Source organism: Arvicola amphibius, chromosome 9 (genome assembly GCF_903992535.2).
Source record: "Arvicola amphibius chromosome 9, mArvAmp1.2, whole genome shotgun sequence".
NCBI classification, from domain to species: domain Eukaryota; kingdom Metazoa; phylum Chordata; class Mammalia; order Rodentia; family Cricetidae; genus Arvicola; species Arvicola amphibius.
This window is the reverse complement of record NC_052055.2, coordinates 88,204,814-88,224,518: the sequence shown is the minus strand read 5'-3', so window position 1 is coordinate 88,224,518 and position 19,705 is coordinate 88,204,814. Positions and strand designations below refer to the sequence as shown.

The following is a 19,705-nucleotide window of genomic DNA, read 5'->3' as shown; positions in this document are numbered from 1 at the left end:
TGCTATCCCACTATGTATTCAAACTGTTTGTTTAATCTGCTTTTAAGGAAATAACATGGCAGTCAATATTGCTTGTCTTGATTTTCCCATGTAATCAACTTTTAAAATTAAAGCTACTGTATGCTTGTAACCATAAGTTATGTATTCTTTCTTGCCCTTGACCTAGAACAATGAATGTGTAACATTTTCTGAATGCAACAATTTTTTTTTAAGTCTACCATAAAGTTCACATCATCTAGTTATGGAGGTTGGCTGATCCACAATGATGTTCGTAGTACTGTTTTTTGTTTGGGTCGGTTGAGATTAGTTGGAGCCAGTGACTTAATTTCTTGTGAAACTCTTTTAAAATTTTCAGTAATGTATCCCATTCCTTCCCTATGTAATACTTTCAGTGAAGTTCAAGGAAAGAGGGAGCAGAGCATTTTGTTAGGGACAGACACTTACCCACCCTCATACATCAAAGGACCTCTCTGACACACACAGACACTGAGACTGACTCACAACACAGCCTTTTTCAAACTGACACAGATGCAGACCCATGCAATGGACATCTAGGAGGGAGAAGACACAAGGAGCAAGAAGGTGAACATTTAAATCTGGACTTATCCTTGGTTAAGTGATTCAATGGGAAGTATTTTTACTTCTTTCCTTAATATGAAGCAGACATAATATTGGTAACTCAGAGTTAATTACTAATGTGTTTAATCCATAAGTGATTCTTATTACTTATAAATTAGTGCTCAACTTTTAATGAAATTATTTCGTAGAGTCTATAAATTTGTCAACATCTTGGATAATTTATGAGATCCTATTCTTGGTGTCTAAGTAACACATCTGGAAAAAATAAAGATGGAGAAGAAATGATGTAAGTTTTGCTATTTTTCCTGTATCTTTAATTTTCTTTCTTTAACATACAGCTTTTAGATTATTCAAGCAAGTGGATATGGAAAATCAAATTCTTATACCACTGAATTACACAGGTCTTGAAAATTGACTGATCACAAATTACCTTATAATCTTCTTAAGTATGGAAAGAGTTCTCATATTGTATAACTTTTGCATACTAAATAAGCAATCATAATTCTTAAAGAATGCTTTGTAATATTAAATTAGCAAAAGATTATAAGTAAAATTTACATAGTTGGTACAGTAAAATACTATAGCTATGGCCAGAAAATAATTTTTGAACAAAAACACTGACCAGTGGCAATTACTGCTTTTCAATAATCTTTCAAATAATTTTAAGAAATTGTGTATTCATATAGTATCCTTTGATGTAACTGTTTCAAATATTTTTATCCATATAAATTAAAACTATCATGAGTTACAAAGTCCAAGATGCCTTTGAGTCAATGGTATTGTAAGAAACCAAGTTTATAAGTTAATTTTTAATTCCCATCCAACAGGTCATAGACGACAAGTGTTCTCTATATTAATTATCTAAGTATGTCATGAATAACCAAGTGGCTCATTCACATTCAGTCCGACTAACCCAGCACAAAGAAAAAGCTTAGAAGCCTAAGCTGCAAAGATAAAGCAAAAGTGAATGTGGCATATTAACAGACCTATGGGTTGTCATATTAAACCCATCACCAAGACTTCCACATAAAAAGCAATTGCCTGAGAAGCAAATCTCAGGGATTATATCAACATAGATAAGATTCTATTAATATTATATAGAGGTATTGCATTTTCCTCATTGTAGTGAATATTCATGTGGAGATATAATCACCTTACAAAGAAATAAGTTTGAGTGACAGAAAAAAAGATATTTTCATCTGAAACAAGTCCTATAACTTTCCCTAGTAACAAAAATTAAAATTCGATACCCAACAAAATACACACAGCAGATCTCATGAAAACAGTTCCCCTTCACAGTAGAAGAGAAGAGAAAGTAGAACATTGGAAAAGCCACTTATGATTCTCTCAACACTATGCTGTCAGAGCTGTGAAGTAGGAAACTTGATTCAATATAGGATGCAAGGGAGAAAAGATGATTTTTACCATCCCTCCACTCCTGCTCTAGAAATTAGACAGGGAACTCACAGCATCTGTTCTGAGTCTGATAGAATTCTTTGGTGAATACCCCCTAAAACAATGCAATTTAGTATACTATCAATTCTAGAGTGTAATTATTCAGAGAAGTTTAAATTTTCCTCTTGGTTATAGAATTTTGAAAATGTCACCTCTAATTACAGGAAAATACCAGACAGTTTAGGAACCCGTTTGATATTCTATTTCAATTGAGGAAGATGGTTTCATTTATCTAAGAAATCTGGTATTTTTGACAAGGGAATTAAAACCATGAGTGTACCTTAGGATGCGGGTCTCCTTACACATGGAATTGCTGAGAAAGTGTTCTCTCAATGCCTTGCTTAAAGATGATTACTCACAGATATAGAGATGAATACTTTGCATTGCTATGGATCTTGGTCTATTGATGCAAATTTAAGGTTGATTTTTTTAACACTGTATAAGTACTTCTGCTCTTGTTTAAGGTATAATGCTTACACAAATCATTTAAAATGTAATGTATAATTAAAAAATACAGATTAGTAGATAGTCATTTATAATAGACTTGTCATGTTAGTTAGGTTTTCTAGATATACAGAGACATTTCAGTTGGATAGATAATCTTCAATACTTTAAAGACCTATCGAATATGGCATTTAAAATGCCTTAAGAACTTAGACATTTTATGACAGTGAGACATGTCTGCTTCTGACAGCACCAATGACTTTAGAGAGGTTGATGGGCATTGAAGAAACTCATTATGGAATTTACTTTGATTGTGACAAGGCTAGCCATTTGGAAAAGAAACTGCTCTTGTCTGGACTGCTTGATGGTATATTATATGAACTGGACATACAGGACTCACAGAAAAGTGACTGTGGAACTCGTCTAAAGAATGTGAGACTGTCCTTTGGGGGTTCTTACTTCATGAAAGAGTCTACCAGACATTATTCAGGACACAGAAGAAAGTGACAGACAAACTGCCAATAAATAAGCTAAACAGTACTTTAAATTTCCTGCTTCATGGAAAAGTCTGCCAGATATTATGGGTCTGTAAGCTGAAGATAGATTTCCCAATGTTGCAGTAGAACTAGGGTGACTGTCTAGGCAGTGAGATGTCTCTGTCAATTCAAGAGTTGGAAGTTACTTACAATACTCTTCCTGTTAACTTAGGTGATATTATATCCTTCTGGGATCTTTGATGGAGTTGAGGTCCGATAGTTATAATTATACTTTTCTTAGTTTTGATAAAAGATATATTAGATATGAAACTTTCCAGATGAAATAGATTAAATATTGTAACTGTAATTTTTGCTTGATACCTATTTTGTTATATGTAGTTTTATTATGCTAAAGTTAAACTCTTGCTTTTCATTTAGACAGAAAAGGGGAGATGATATGGAATTCCCCTCTGTATACTGTGAATATGTTTTATTACAATTGGTTAATAAAGAAGTTACTTTAACCTATGGTAAGGAAGAATAAAGGCAGGCAGGAAATCCAAACAGAGATATATATAGAGAGAGTAGGGAGTCAGGGAAATGCCATGTAGCTGCCAAGGGAGAAAGGTGCTGCCCAAAACTTACTGGTAGGCCACAGCCTTGTGATGATATATAGATTAATAGAAATTGGTCAATTAAATATGTAAGAGAAAGTTAATAATAAGCCTGAGGTAATAGGCCAAACAGTGTTATAATTAATATAGTTTCTGTGTGATTATTCAGGTCTGGGCCACCAAGAAACAGATGAGCAGTCTCCATCTAACTCTCAAAGAAAATACAAATTTATAGTCTTTCCTAGAAACAATCCATGCTCATATAGTATACTCCAATCAGATTTCAAATATGTATCCGATACCTGAGGAGTGTAATTTTCATAAATTATGCTACTCATGATAAAGGTAATAATATAAACATGAGATGCATGCTCTTATGTCTTAACTTTCATTGAATTCTCTGTGAAAACCCATTCTCATACTAGAATATGCATAAATCTCTACAGAAATGGAGTTGGCCTGTTGATTAGAATTATTGCAACACAGACAGGAAACCCAATGGTGAAGCACAGGCATGAGTCTGTTGTGTGCAATATTGACATTAGGATATTCTAATGGGAGGGTACAAGACAGTAACAGAAAGCAGTCAAGCATTTACTAGGAGACAGAAAGGAAGAATTTCAGATTAAAACAAAAATATCATTGCATGCATTAGAATTCTTCAGATGGTCAGACTTATTAAGATATAAATGACCCATAGAGCTGTAATAGGTCGAATGATCCTCTAATGTCAGCAAAGAATGGAACGCCTCTTAATCATTTGAGAAAATAAGAATTTTGAGCATTATCAGAGCTTGAAACTGAAAAACATTCTTTTGTGTACATGTGTAACTTAACTTTCCTTTGTTATTCACAGAGAACTTGACTCTGTGCTTTTCATGCATGCTTAGCATTTTTGTTTCAAATTTGAAAACACTTACTTTAAAATTCTTTACTTTTGAGAATGTAGAGATGGTATGTGCCTTTTAGCTTACTTTTAAAAATGCATACAGTGAAAAACCAGCTCTACAGTATTCTTAGTATTATGCCTGTTGTACTACCCAGATAAGGAATCTAATAATAGACTATAGGGATATAATTGTTGATGTAAAATTGACTGGAAATGGAAACTCTGAGTAAACGAACAGAAACTTCAGAGACAAGTATTTCCAACCGAATACAAGAGATGGAAGAAAGAATCTCGGACTCTGAAGATACTATAGAGGAAATAAACTCACAGATTAAAGAACTAAACAAATCTAACAAATTCTTAACACAAAACATTCAGGAAATCGGGGACACCATGAAAAGACCAAACCTAAGAATAATTGGGGTAGAAGAAGGAGAAGAATTACAACTCAAAGGCCCAGAAAACATATTCAACAAAATTATAGAAGAAAACTTCCCCAACCTAAAGAAGGATGTTCCTATAAAGGTACAAGAAGCCTACAGAACACCAAATAGACTGGATCAAAAGAAAGCATCCCTATGCCATATAATAATCAAAACACAAAACATACAGAATAAAGAACAGATATTAAGAGCTGCAAAGGAAAAAGGTCAAGTAACATATAAAGGGAAACCTATCAGAATTACACCTGATTTCTCAATGGAAACCATGAAAGCCAGAAGAGCTTGGATAGATGTGCTACAGACACTAAGGGAACATGGATGCAAGCCTAGACTATTATACCCAGCAAAGCTTGCATTCACCATTGATGGAGAAAACAAGATATTCCAGGACAAAAACAGATTTAAACAATACGCAGCCACAAATCCAGCCTTGCAGAAAGTAATAGAAGCAAAATCACAAACCAAGGAGTCCAACAATGCCCACAATAACTCAGGCATCTAGCGACCCTTCACCAGCACAACTAGAAGAAGGGAAACACACAAACTCTACTACTAAAAATGACTGAAGTTAACAACCACTGGTCATTAATATCACTTAATATCAATGGACTCAATTCACCTATAAAAAGGCACAGGCTAAGAGACTGGATACGAAAACAGAATCCAACATTTTGCTGTTTACAAGAAATACACCTCAACCACAAAGACAGACACCTACTCAGAGTAAAGGGTTGGGAAAAGGTTTATCAAGCAAATGGCCCTAAGAAACAAGCGGGTGTGGCCATACTAATTTCCAACAAAGTTGACTTCAAACTAAAATCAATCAGAAGAGATGGAAAGGGACACTTTATACTCATAACAGGAAAAATCCATCAGAATGAAGTCTCAATCCTGAATATCTATGCCCCTAATATAAAAGCTCCCACTTATGTAAAAGAAAGACTTCTAGAACTCAAGGCAGCCATCAAACCACACACACTAATAGTTGGAGACTTCAACACTCCTCTCTCACCAATGGACAGGTCAATCAGACAGAAACCTAACAGAGAATTGAAAGACTTAATGGAGGTAATGAACCAAATGGACTTAACAGACATCTATAGAACATTCCACCCAAATAGGAAAGAATATACCTTCTTCTCTGCGGCTCATGGAACCTTTTCGAAAATTGACCATATACTTGGTAACAAAGCAAACTTCCACACTTACAAAAAAATATTAGTAACCACCTGTGTCTTATCGGATCACCATGGATTAAAATTAGAATTCAACAACAATGCTACCCCCAGAAAGCCCACAAACTCATGGAAACTGAACAGTCAACTACTGACCCACACCTGGGTCAAGGAAGAAATAAAGAAAGAAATTAAAGTCTTTCTTGAATTTAATGAAAACAAAGACACAACATACTCAAACCTATGGGACACAATGAAAGCAGTGCTAAGAGGAAAGTTCATAGCACTAAGTGCCCACTTAAAGAAAACGGAGAAAGCGCTCATTGGTGACTTAACAGCACACCTGAAAGCTCTGGAAAAAAAAGAAGCAGACTCACCTAGGAGAAGTAGAAGACTGGAAATAATCAAATTGAGGGCAGAAATCAACAAAATAGAAACACAGAAAACAATCCAAAGAATCAATGAAACAAGAAGCTGGTTCTTGGAGAAAACAAACAAGATTGACAAACCCTTAGCCAAACTAATCAAACGGCAGAGGGAGAACACGCAAATTAATAAGATCAGAAATGAAAAGGGGGACATAACCACAGACACAGAGGAAATTCAGAGAATCATTAGATCTTACTACAAAAGCCTGTATGCCACAAAATTGGAAAATGTAAAAGAAATGGACAGTTTTTTTAGATAAATACCATATACCAAAGTTAAACCAGGACCAGGTAAATGCTCTAAATCATCCTGTTAGTCGCGAAGAATTAGAAACTGTTATCAGAAACCTCCCTACCAAAAAGAGCCCAGGACCAGATGGTTTCAATGCGGAATTCTACCAGAACTTCCAAGAAGACCTAATACCTATACTCCTTAAGGTATTTCATAATATAGAAACACAAGAGTCACTGCCAAATTCCTTCTATGAAGCTACAGTTACCCTGATACCTAAACCACACAAAGACTCAACCAAGAAAGAGAATTACAGGCCAATCTCACTCATGAACATTGACGCAAAAATTATCAATAAAATACTGGCAAACCGAATCCAAGAACACATTAGAAAAATTATCCATTACGATCAAGTAGGCTTCATCCCAGAGATGCAGGGCTGGTTCAACATAAGAAAATCTATCAATGTAATCCATCATATAAATAAACTGAAGGAAAAAAACCATATGGTCATCTCATTAGATGCTGAAAAAGCATTTGACAAAATTCAGCACCCTTTTATGATAAAGGTCTTGGAGAGATTAGGGATACAAGGGTCATTCCTAAATATAATAAAGGCTATTTACAGCAAGCCGACAGCTAACATCAAATTAAATGGAGAGAAACTCAAGGCTATCCCACTAAATTCAGGAACATGACAAGGCTGTCCACTCTCTCCTTATCTCTTCAATATAGTGCTTGAAGTTCTAGCAATAGCAATAAGACAACATAAGGGAATCAAGGGGATTCAATTTGGAAAGGAAGAAGTTAAACTTTCATTATTTGCAGATGATATGATAGTATACATAAGCGACCCCAAAAACTCCACCAAAGAAATCCTACAGCTGATAAACTCCTTCAGTAACGTGGCAGGTTACAAGATCAACTCCAAAAAATCAGTCGCCCTTTTATACACAAAGGATAAGGAAGCAGAGAGGGAAATCAGAGAAGTATCACCTTTCACAATAGCCACAAATAGCATAAGATATCTGGGAGTATCTCTAACCAAGGAAGTGAAGGATTTATTTGACAAGAACTTTAAGTCATTGAAGAAAGAAACTGAAGAGGATACCAGAAAATGGAAGGATCTCCCCTGCTCGTGGATTGGGAGGATCAACATAGTAAAAATGGCAATTCTACCAAAAGCAATCTATAGATTCAATGCAATCCCAATCAAGGTCCCATTAAAATTCTTCACAGAGATTGAGAGGACAATAATCAACTTTATATGGAAAAACAAGAAACCCAGGATAGCCAAAAAAATCTTATACAATAAAGGTTCTTCTGGAGGCATTACCATCCCTGACTTCAAACTCTATTACAAAGCTACAGTATTGAAAACAGCTTGGTATTGGCATAAAAACAGAGAAGTTGACCAATGGAATCGTATAGAAGACCCGGATCTTAAACCACAAACCTATGAACACCTGATTTTTGATAAAGGAGCCAAAAGTACACAATGGAAGAAAGAGGGCATCTTCAACAAATGGTGCTGGCATAACTGGATGTCAACCTGTAGAAGAATGAAAGTAGATCCATATCTATCACCATGCACAAAACTCAAGTCCAAATGGATTAAAGACCTCAATATTAATTTGAACACATTGAGCTTGATAGAGGAGAAAGTGGGAAGTACTCTACAACAAATGGGCACAGGGAACCGTTTCCTACGCATAACCCCAGCTGCACAGACTTTAAGGGCAACATTGAATAAATGGGACCTCCTGAAGTTGAGCAGCTTCTGTAAAGCAAAGGACATTGTCACTAAGACACAAAGGCAGCCTACTGACTGGGAAAAGATCTTCACCAACCCTGCAACTGACAAAGGTCTGATCTCTAAAATATATAAGGAACTCAAGAGACTAGACGGTAAAATGCCAATTAACCCAATTAAAAAATGGGGCGCTGAACTGAACAGAGAATTCTCAACAGAAGAAGTTCGAATGGCCAAAAGACACTTAAGGTCATGCTCAACCTCCCTAGCTATCAGGGAAATGCAAATCAAAACAACTTTGAGATATCTCTTACACCTGTCAGATTGGCTAAAATCCAAAACACCAATAATAACCTTTGCTGGAGAGGTTGTGGGGTAAGGGGTACACTCATCCATTGCTGGTGGGAATGCAAACTTGTGCAACCACTTTGGAAAGCAGTGTGGCGGTTTCTCCGGAAATTCGGGATCAACCTACCCCAGGACCCAGCAATTCCACTATTGGGAATCTACCCAAGAGATGCCCAATCATACTACAAAAGCATATGCTCATCTATGTTCATAGCAGCATTATTTGTAATAACCAGATCCTGGAAACAACCTAGATGCCCTTCAGTGGAAGAATGGATGAAGAAACTGTGGAATATATACATGCTAGAATACTACTCAGCGGTAAAAAACAATGACATCTTGAATTTTGCAGGCAAATGGATGGAAATAGAAAACACTATTCTGAGTGAGGTAACCCAGACCCAAAAAGATGAACATGGGATGTACTCACTCATAATCGGTTTCTAGCCGTAATTAAAGGACATCGAGCCTACAAATTTGGGATCCTTGAGAAGATAATAAGAAGGTGAACTCCCAAAAAAAGATATAGTAATCCTCCTGGATATTGGAAGTAGACACGATCGCCAGGCAAAATTGGGAACTTGAGGGTTGGGCAAGACTGGGCCAAGGGAAGATGGGGAGAGAAAAGTGTGAAGGGGAGAACGGGGGGAGCTCGGAGGAATGGGGTGCTTGGGATATAGGAAGGGTGGATATGGGAGCAGGGAAGCATATATCTTAATTTAAGGAGCTACCTGAGGGTTGTCAAGAGACTTGACCCTAGAGGGGTTCCCAGGTTTCCAGGGAGACGCCCCCAGTTAGTTCCTTGGGCAGCTGAGGAGAGGGAGCCTGAAAAGGCCAGTTCCTATAGCCATACTGATGAATTTCTTGCCTATCACCATAGAACCTCCACCTGACGATAGATGAAGAAAATGACAGAGCCCCACATAGGAGCACCGGACTGAGCTCCCAAGGTCCTGATGAGGAGCAGAAAGAGAGAGAACATGAGAAAGAAAGTCAGGACCGTGAGGGAACCTCCAGCTGGCGACAGATGGGGAAGGTGACTGAGCCCCACATTGGAGCACTGGACTGAGCTCCCAAGGTCCTGATGAGGAGCAGAAGGAGCGAGAACATGAGGGAGAAAGTCAGGAATGAGAGGGGTGCGTTCACTCATGGAGACGGTGGGACAGAACTAATGGGAGATCACCAACTCCAGTTGGAATGGGACTGATGGATCATGCGACCAAACCCGTCTCTCTGAATATGGCCAACAGCGGGGGCTGACTGAGAAGCAAAGGACAATGGCTCTGGGCTCTGATTCTTCTGCATGGACGGGCTCTGTGGGAGCCTTCTCAGCTTGGTCGATCACCTTCCTGGACCTGGGGGGAGTTGGGAGGACCTTGGTCTTAGCATAGAGTGGGGAACCCTGATGGCTCCTTGGCCTTGAGAGGGAGGGAGGGGAGGTATGGGTGGAGGGGAGGGGAGGGAAGGGGGAGAAGGAGGGTAGGGAAGGGGGAGGAGGAGGTGAGGGAGGGGGAAGGAGGAGGGAAGGAGATGGAAATTTTTAAATATAAAAAAAATAAACCATGAGAAAAAAAATGGACAACATTTTAAACTAAATAAGATCATAAGGTCACACAAAAATCAAGTGTTTCTTCCATTGACATTCGGGGTACTTTTCTTTACAACAAGCTGAGAGACCACATTCGACAGCATCATTTACATGGAGGGCTTTGTAAACAGGAGTCCCGCCAGTGCATAATACTATTGGGCTGTGAAATTCAAGTACAGTCCACGGTGTTGGCAGCAAATTAAATATGTGTCCACGTATGTTCTCCACTGAACTTTTTTTGGCCTCTGACTTCATTCTTTGAATCCAGACAGACAGAGAAGCATTAAATGCAAGCTTAGTGCTGTTGCTAATCCATTCAATCAAGGATCTGGTTATTTCTCTACCATTGCCTGAGCTCTGTGTAGCATAGTTAACTACAGTGAGTAAATGGAGATCTCTATTTTTTTTTAGCCAAGGTTACCAAGAACCCAAAGACTTTATTCAATTCTTCATAATGGCCCTACTCAGCTAAGGACCCTAATTTTCAAGTATTTGAGACAGACAGGTGGAATAAGAACTTTTCAATTTGAGATTGACTTGTGAATGAAAAGTCACAAGAGCAGAATAGTGAGTCAAACATACATCATTGCCACAAGACAAATACACATCACTGCAAGCAGAGGCTGCTAAAGGCTGCTTCCATTGAGCAAACAATTTTGCTCTTGAGCATTTCCACTCTGAGCCTATTATCTTATTGAACATCTAAATGCCTCACATCGACTAGAATAAATTTTCTAAATTCTCTTCAATGTACTTGGCTTATGCTGGGCTCAAGTTTCAACTCTCAAAACAAAATTATGGGCATCCTCCTGAACCTACAAATAACAAGAAACTTTCCACTACAGGATTTACAAAGGGATTGATTACTGGAAACTTAAAAGGAAAGGTCAGGACGGGGAGAGAGGGAGAGAAGACATCACTTATCCAAATAAAAGGTTGAGCTCTTGTGTTCTACAGCAGTGTGTGGGCTGCCTTCCATGGCATTGCATGTTTGATGAGGAGATGAAAGAGAGGAACTTGAAGCTTGTGTTTACCAAAGGCGACAAGGAGAGGGCAGCATCAACGCACATTAACATACTTCCTTAATATATCAACCTGCGCCCACTGTATCAGTATGTGCAAGCATTCTCCATTTTAAAAAGTTAAAATGAGATTTAGAAGATTAACCACCCCAGTTTTATATAATTGCTGATTACACAAAGATATTGAGTTATAAAATAAATAACAGAAACATGTAAATTAAAATAGTGATTAATTTAAAACCACCTTAAATGTACATTAGCACTAATTAACTTTTGTGTTTATGTGTGTCTTCTGTGTATAGATGTATGAATGCCTAATGTGAGAAGATGAAATATCAATTAAAACAATGCCTCCTTAAGATTACACTATAAGCAGGTATGTAGGAAATTTTCTTAATTAGTAATTGATGGGGGGACCCTGTCCATTTTGAGAGGTGCCATCCCTGGGATTGTGTTCCTGAATACAATAAGAAAGCAGGCTGTGCAAGTCATGGGAAAAAATCCAGTAAGGGACCGCCAACTGTCCCTGGTTCACTAGTGAAGCTTGGGTGAAATCAAGGACCCCCAACACTTCCTTGTTCACCAGTGAGGCTTGGGTGGAATCAATGACCCTAAATCCTCCCTGGTTCATTAGGTTCACACTCTTCCGTGGCTGCTGCCTCAGCTCCAGGTCTGCTTGAGTTCCTGTCCTGACTTCTTTCACTGATAAACAGTGATTTAGAATTATTAGCCAAATCAACCCTTCCTTTCTCAAGTTGCTTAGGTTCCTGTGTTTCATAATAGCAATAGTAACCCTAGCTAGAACAATTATATAGTTTTAAAGTCTACTAATACTATGAATGGCATATAACATATACTCTTTATGCATATTATAAATGTAATATATGTACATAGTACATCAATAACAGTTTAGTGATAAATAATATATATACCATTGAGTTGAACTGCCTTAGATTCTGTTTGGATGGTCTTCCTTAAATTAAAAAAAAATGTAAGAAGATAAACTTAATGTGAACAATGAACACATGATTTTAAAGGTACTTGAACTTCTGCATCTTGTATAAATTGATCCTGTTTCTAGCTTTAACTTCTGTAAGAAATGGAAAATGTAATAGGAAAATCAGTTATAATCCTTAACACACAAACACACACACACACACACACACACACACACACACACACACACACTCCAGACCTTTTGGACCCTGCACGAGGCAGCATTGGAATCCATGAGTCCTAGACCTTGAAACTGAGGGAAAGATGCCTCGCATTTTCCCTCTCGCTCTGTTGCTCCAGTGGTTACAAGCAAATCATTGCAACTACTCACATTTAAAGGTCACACAGGCCAACTCCACTTTTCTTTAAGTGAAATAGCAAAGAATGTGGAGTCAATCTCAAAAGTGCTCACAATGTAAGTTTCAAGATGTTCCAAGGTCTTAATGTAGTTTTTCTGTCTGCTTGGTTGGTTTTGTTTTTATTATAGTACTTTAAGATAGACAACAAGGCACTTGATTAAAAGAAAAAGTGCCTTCATTGGTGGTATAAAGAAATGTCCTACTATAGTTCTGCTTTATAAAATGCTAAATTTCTCTTTTCATGTTTATATTTCTAGATAGATTCATAAATAATAGCATACTGCAATAGGATAAAAGAGAGTCCGCAGTTTTCCATTTCACTCTGACTGAGATGCAAGAGTAAAGTGCAAACATTGAATGGCAGGTGATTTACAGATACACATTAAATTCCAAAAATGTTCTAGAAGTTCGTTGTTGTGCTGTGATGTCCTCCAAACAGAAATGTTCCTTCTTGGAGTGAGGAGAAAAGATCATAAGAGTCACAAATTAGACAAAAATTCGAAGTCTCAAAAAACTGAAACTTACAAGGTTCCCAAAGTTCCTCTTTAGGGTTTTGCTTGCAGTAAATAATTGTTGGAGGAAATATTCTCTGACTGGCCAAGGTCACCTGAGAGTCATGTTGGCAGCTCCAAGGATGCAGCTGTCTTGACTCACCTTAATGCTAAGGTGAACTCTTCAAGTCAGCTTTGAGTCGGCTGTGCTCTTGTCAATGACCCTCAACTGTCCGTGGTTCACTAGTGAAGCTTGGTTGGAATCAAGGCCCTGCATTACTTTCTTGTTCACTAGTGAGGCTTGGGTGGAATGAATTACTCTCAAACTCCCCTGATTCACTAGGTGAGGCTTGGGTGCAATCCTTACTTAGATTTGTCTTGGGTGCATACTTGAGGTGAGTGCATAGTTTTTTTTTGTTGTCCCAGAAAAATTAAACAACACGGTCATGGTTAAAATACTCAAACAGAATTGTTCCAGTTGTTAATAAAACCAGAATAGAGGAACTTAGTAATTTAAAATAAAATCTTTTCAACTCACTAAATAAAAAAGTGCTACCTCATATTTATTTTGTCATTGAAGCTTATAAAAAACTAAGGCTGGATAGATTTATTTTTTTTCCTTTTTCATTTTAAGGTCATAGTATACTACAGTGAATGACAAATTGCTCATACATAAAAAGAAAAGACACTAATATGAAAATCATATTTCTCAAATATGATGATATATTTTAGCTTCAACTAAGACCCAATCCCTGTAATTACTTGATCACTGGAGTCTAAATATATCATATTTTGAAATAATATATTGGTTCAACATTGAAAGACATATTTCATTTTGTCCTCATAAAATGTGTGTTCATAATTCAGTGCCTCCTACACTATGTACTTCTGCTCAGGTAGGACCTGCCAGGCAGCCATTTTAACTCTTTAGAGTTGAGATCAAGATACAGAAGAATACAGTGAAAAGAATGACAATAAAAATTGACCCAGTTTTAATTTATAATATTTCCTTGCCTTTCGTAAACCCAGACAATGTGCAATCCAATAAAGATGCATATTCCACATCCCTGCTGGAAGAAAAGCAAGGAATGCTTTTCTATAGGAGGAAAGTGAAGAAAGAAATATTGTTGGTTTCCTGGCCATTGTATGCAGCTATAGCTAAGGTGGAGCTGGGGTACCAAGCTCTTGAGTCTGTAGGGTTACAAATTGTTACATTTATTAAAGGACTCAAGTAAGTGTCCCTGTAACCAACCACAGCACTGTTGACAGTTAAGGAGTATGGCTTTTCTGTTTCAGGATATGAGAAACTAGGAGCCTGTCTGGTGTCAAGCAGAACCCAAGATAACGAGGTGGGGTTTAATCCAGCATTGCCCATCAGGCAACCACTTCTCTTTGAAGATTTTTAGTTGATTTTTATTACTGATGAAAATCAATCTAGACATGAGATCAGAAAGGATTTACTAAAGCAGCCATCACCAAATACAGATGAATTATTGAACGGAAAATACTCATATTATTAGCATATCAAAGAACTAAAGTTTGCCCTGAGTGTTGTTATATTGTTATGTAAGAAAAGCCCCTTTCTTTCAACATATACTCTAGCACATTGTAAGACTATCTTCCAAAATTTTTATTAACCTTCCTCCTAGAAATGTCAAAATGACTTTCATTACAGTGTCATTCATTTGCAATGGCCGTTTGTAATTTTCATCAAAAGACAACAGGTGGTGAAGGTGATTTCCCTCTGTGTGCTGTGAATCCCACTGGTTAATAAAGAATCTGCCTTAAGCCTATTGCCTCGCAGAATAGGACAAGGCGAGAATTCCAAGCAGATAGAAGAGGAGAAAGTAGGTGGAGTCAAAGAGAAGCTATGTAGCCACAGCAGGACACAGACGCTGGACCAAACCTTATTGGTAGGCCACAAACACATGCAGCAAACAGATTAATAGAAATGGGTTAATTTGATATATAAGAGCTAGCCAATAATAAGCGTGAGCTAATAGGCCAAATAGTTTTGTAATAATATAGTTTCTGTGTTGGTTATTTTGGGTCTGATCAGCCGGGAAACAAATGTGCAGCTTCTGACAACAAGGTAGAACCACAGAAAAGGTACTTTTCTTGTGCTCCTGTTGCTGAAGTTTCCTTTGGGTGTGTGTAGTCACTGTGGCGGCTAACCTAACCACTCTAACCTTGTTCTCTAACATCTCTGGCCATATTTTACACTGTCTGAAGATGAACTTGTATAACCAATGCCACTTTAGTTCCCCTTCACAAAATTCACATTCTGGTCCACTAAAATTAGCAGGCTTTTAAAAATAGGAGCTGCAGTAGGTTACCTTAGAGTCTCTGCAAGAAACTGCAAGGTAAACCTGCAGATATGTGGTTGCTGAGAATTGCTCCGTCACACGCTTTATGAAGAACTTTGAAGAAATTTCTCAACCGCCAGTTCATTTTCTTGAGGTGTTTCGATATAGAGTTAACATGTTGCTCATTTTATTTCTTGGATTTCCTTACAAATATAGTCATCCTAGTCATTTATAATGTACTGTTTTTCCTAGAATGTCAACAGGATTGTTTTTTTCTATAGAGTATACTTAATATATTGAGGGATCTGACCACTGTGGGAAAAAGTCATTACAAGAAAAGGAGTTCATGCTATAGATAACCAGTCTGGACAGTCACATTTTATTTTTTCTGTTTTATTGTTTGTTTTCTTTCTTTGCTTAAAGGTTATTGGTTAAAATTTAATGATATAGAAAGTATCGTTTCTCCATCACCACTAACAACAAAATAAAATGAAAATATCCAACTTGTTGAACCTTCTGACATACTTCTAGAACTGTTTCCTAAATTCCACAATTAACTTTATAATGATTCTGGTATTAATCATAAAATCTAACTGTTTAATGAAAAGAGTTAAAGGTACTGCACAAGCTCTCCAAACAAATCTATGTCAATCTGTCGTTTTATCTTTCTGCTAACCAAACGACCAACCCTTTAAGGAAAATATTAAACAAGTCAGGCTGTATAATTAGATTACAAGCTTTGTTAAAGCTGGGATCGTATTTAATATTTTATTAAATGCAATATTGAATTTATTCTAGAGAACGTAGTTGGAATACACTTTTTCCTTGATTTAGATAATTCAATATCTCATTTTATCATAAAATGACAGTCAAGTTTAAGTTATAAATTGACCATTGTACCAACAGCATATTCAATGCATAAAAATAGTCTGCTTGGAAATTTATTTAGAAAGGTAAAGTAGGTAGTATATTTAAATAATACTCAACGGAATCACAATATGGGGCAAGCATAGGAGGAATACTGAATAAAAGCTCTGTCTATAAGTACACAAGGGCTTTCCTATTATACTTCTGTTATTCTTTTAATTAAAAAAACAATTGTGTGCTTGTTAATTTTTGGTCAACTTGATACAGCTAAATCATATCAGAAGAGTGAACTTCAATTGAGGAAATGTTCCCAACAGACTGGTCTGTGGGAAAGCATTTTCTTGATCAGTGATTGATGTGAGGAGGGCAGGCCAGCTAACTGTGGATGGTTTCACTCCTGGAGTGGGAGTGTATATAAGAAAGCAAGTCATGGGGGACAAGTTGATAGGCAGCAGTCTGCCATGCCTTCTGCTTCAGTTCTTGCCTCCAGGTACCTGTCTTAAGTTCTATAAGAAAGAAGGCTGAGCAAGGCAGAGGTACAAGCCAGTATGCAGCAATCTTCCATGGTCTCCACATCAGCTCCTGCCCCCAGGTTCCTGTCCAGTTTGCATTTCTGCCCAGACTTTCTTCAATGAAGGATTGTGATTTGGAACTCAGTGATATGAATCAAAATAAACTCTTTCTCAAAACAGTTGCTTTTGGTCATGGAAAGCAATCTAAAACAAGGTGAAAAATACCATATATTTTTCTCATTAATGACCACTGAATCAAAGCAATAGTGATTTTGATACATTTATCCCGAAGCCAAATTCAGCAAAAATCAAAAGGAAGTTGACTAAAGTTTGGTTAATCATTGTTTATCTATGCATCTGCACATACAAACACACCCCTCAACGCACACACACACACACACACACATTTGCACAGATGCACACATATATACTATATCTCAGTTACTCTCAAACTTCTAACATTGGCATTTTAGATAGGTAAATAACAAATCTCTGAACTTCATAACAAAGGAGACTAGACAGTCACCAACATCACTTCTACTCAGAAGCATGTAGGTAACAGAATGCTTGAAGGGAAGAAGAGAGCCTAAAAATCAGTCACAGGACTTGGGAGTCATCTAATGAGGAGAACACATCCACAGAGACTAGAGAGTAGTATCGTGAGGAACACAGGAGATGCAAGTACAAAGCAGTTTGTAGTAAGTTTTGTCGTTGCTATGGGCTAACAATCTGATTACACCCAAAGTAGAATAAATTTCCTGAACTGTGATTAGAAAACAATGCTACAGTTATGCTTGCTACTGTATTTATTAGAAAGTTAAAGATGACTGTGCACAATCTCCCTCAGAAAAATCTTGCTTGGCATTCGTTCTCAGCCCTTTTTCCTGGTTGATTCTCTCTTCCCCAACATTCATTTTGATCCCATTGTAAATATATTGTTTCTTCTCTTTTCCTGTTTTATCTTAGTTCTAAAAATTGTCAAAATATTACAGCTCATAATACATTGAATTACACGTTGTCTGCCCTTTCATCAGAACATAAGTTATAAGCCAAACATATTTTTAATCAGTAGGTGGACCATAGGATATTTAATGAATACTATTGAAATTAATAGATGTATTTAAGTCTATTACATGACTGAATATATACATACACCTTTATATATTCATTTGAAAATTAGATGAGTTTTACTTACACATTTTTAAAAAAAATCAAATAAAGTCAGTCATTTTACAAGAAACCAAAATAGCAACAGAGTTATCAATACTTTCTGAGAATGTATCTTTATTTTAATCAAAATTTACTAAAAAAACCTTCCAATCCATGTCTGTAGTTATGTTTTGTTACTGTGTCTATTATACTGAATGTAACTGAGGCGTAGTTGTATGGCGCAACATCATTATTAAGCATTTTATTTAGCTTTATTTCATTTTTCATTTAATTTTGTAATGAAAACTGAAAACATTACAAGCAAAGCCAACTATGTTGGGTCACCAGAAAATTAAATTAATTTGAGACAGAATTTTAAGTAATAAGTAAGTTAAACTTAATAGAAATTAAATGGAAGCAAATGTGTTTCCTATTGTATTTTTAGAGAATATTTCTGGTACCTTACATGCTTACAGGGAAAGGGGAATCCAATGTAGTACTTTATGAATAAAACATGTTCTAATGTATAGAGATGAAAAGTAGGCATTTATCTACTTTAAAGGGCAGGGAGGAATAGCATGGAGGCTCCCCAACACGTAAGGCTACTTGGGTCATTTTCATGCTGGGAGAGTTGAGACTTCAGTGAGATATACAGGTAAATCAGTCAGCTGAGCTCTAAGTGCAAAAGATATTTTAAGATACTGCAGTGTTCAGAAAACTTTTCAGGGGATACAATGTTAAATCTAATCTTTAGTTTTCAAAGCTATACCATTTCTAAGAATTGGAGACAGTTGGAGAACATAGCAAGTTCATATATTATGTCCTATATTAAATAACTAAATATTCAATATTAGAGAATACTTTAAAATAAATTGAAATGATTCCACTTCAGTTTCTGTGTGCAGAAAATGTAAATTGAATTGTGACAAGGGGCAAGAATTTATTTTATTTTAAATATTTACATGGTTTCTTCTTAATGAAGTCGGAGTATCAAGAATGGAGGGGGCTGCAACAATTTTTTCATTTCTGTAACTTTACACATCACAAGCATCCAGAATTAAAGATCAGTAAAATTATTACTTTTGTAATTTGGAGATTTGATTATCATACCACTTACAAAGTGTCCATTTAGGTGGCTTATTCAATATTTAAGTACTTCCTACAAAAATTATAAAATAATATATGAATGACAAATTATCGACCGGCTTAGTGACATTTTTCATTTTCAAATCAGTCATTTTAGATCCTTCCTTAATAGTTTAGAGAGAAAACCCATACATGATTTCCCTTAAGAGTGTAATACACAGAAAGATAAAATAAGGTCTGGTCAAATGATGCAGCTGTACACATTCCACTGCTTACCAATGAAGTTTCTGGGATTCCTTGTGAATAGATCTCTACAAACACTGAATTCAAACACATGATAGTACTTTATAACATAAGAAGTTAAGTTGCTCAGGTGTGAAATAAATTATTATAAACTTCAAACCTCATGTTTCTTTGTCTTTGAGTCAAGTATTTTGTCATAACATAACTGCAATCTTGTAAGGCCTATGCAGAATTTTCTTATGATTAATAT

At 36.6% G+C, this 19,705-nt stretch overlaps 1 protein-coding gene across 1 annotated transcript in view; it reads right to left on the bottom strand.

The window, feature by feature from the left end:
* Window positions 1–19,705, bottom strand: part of Khdrbs2 (KH RNA binding domain containing, signal transduction associated 2) — a 415,186-nt gene that overhangs the window by 249,996 nt on the left and 145,485 nt on the right. The window lies entirely within an intron of this gene.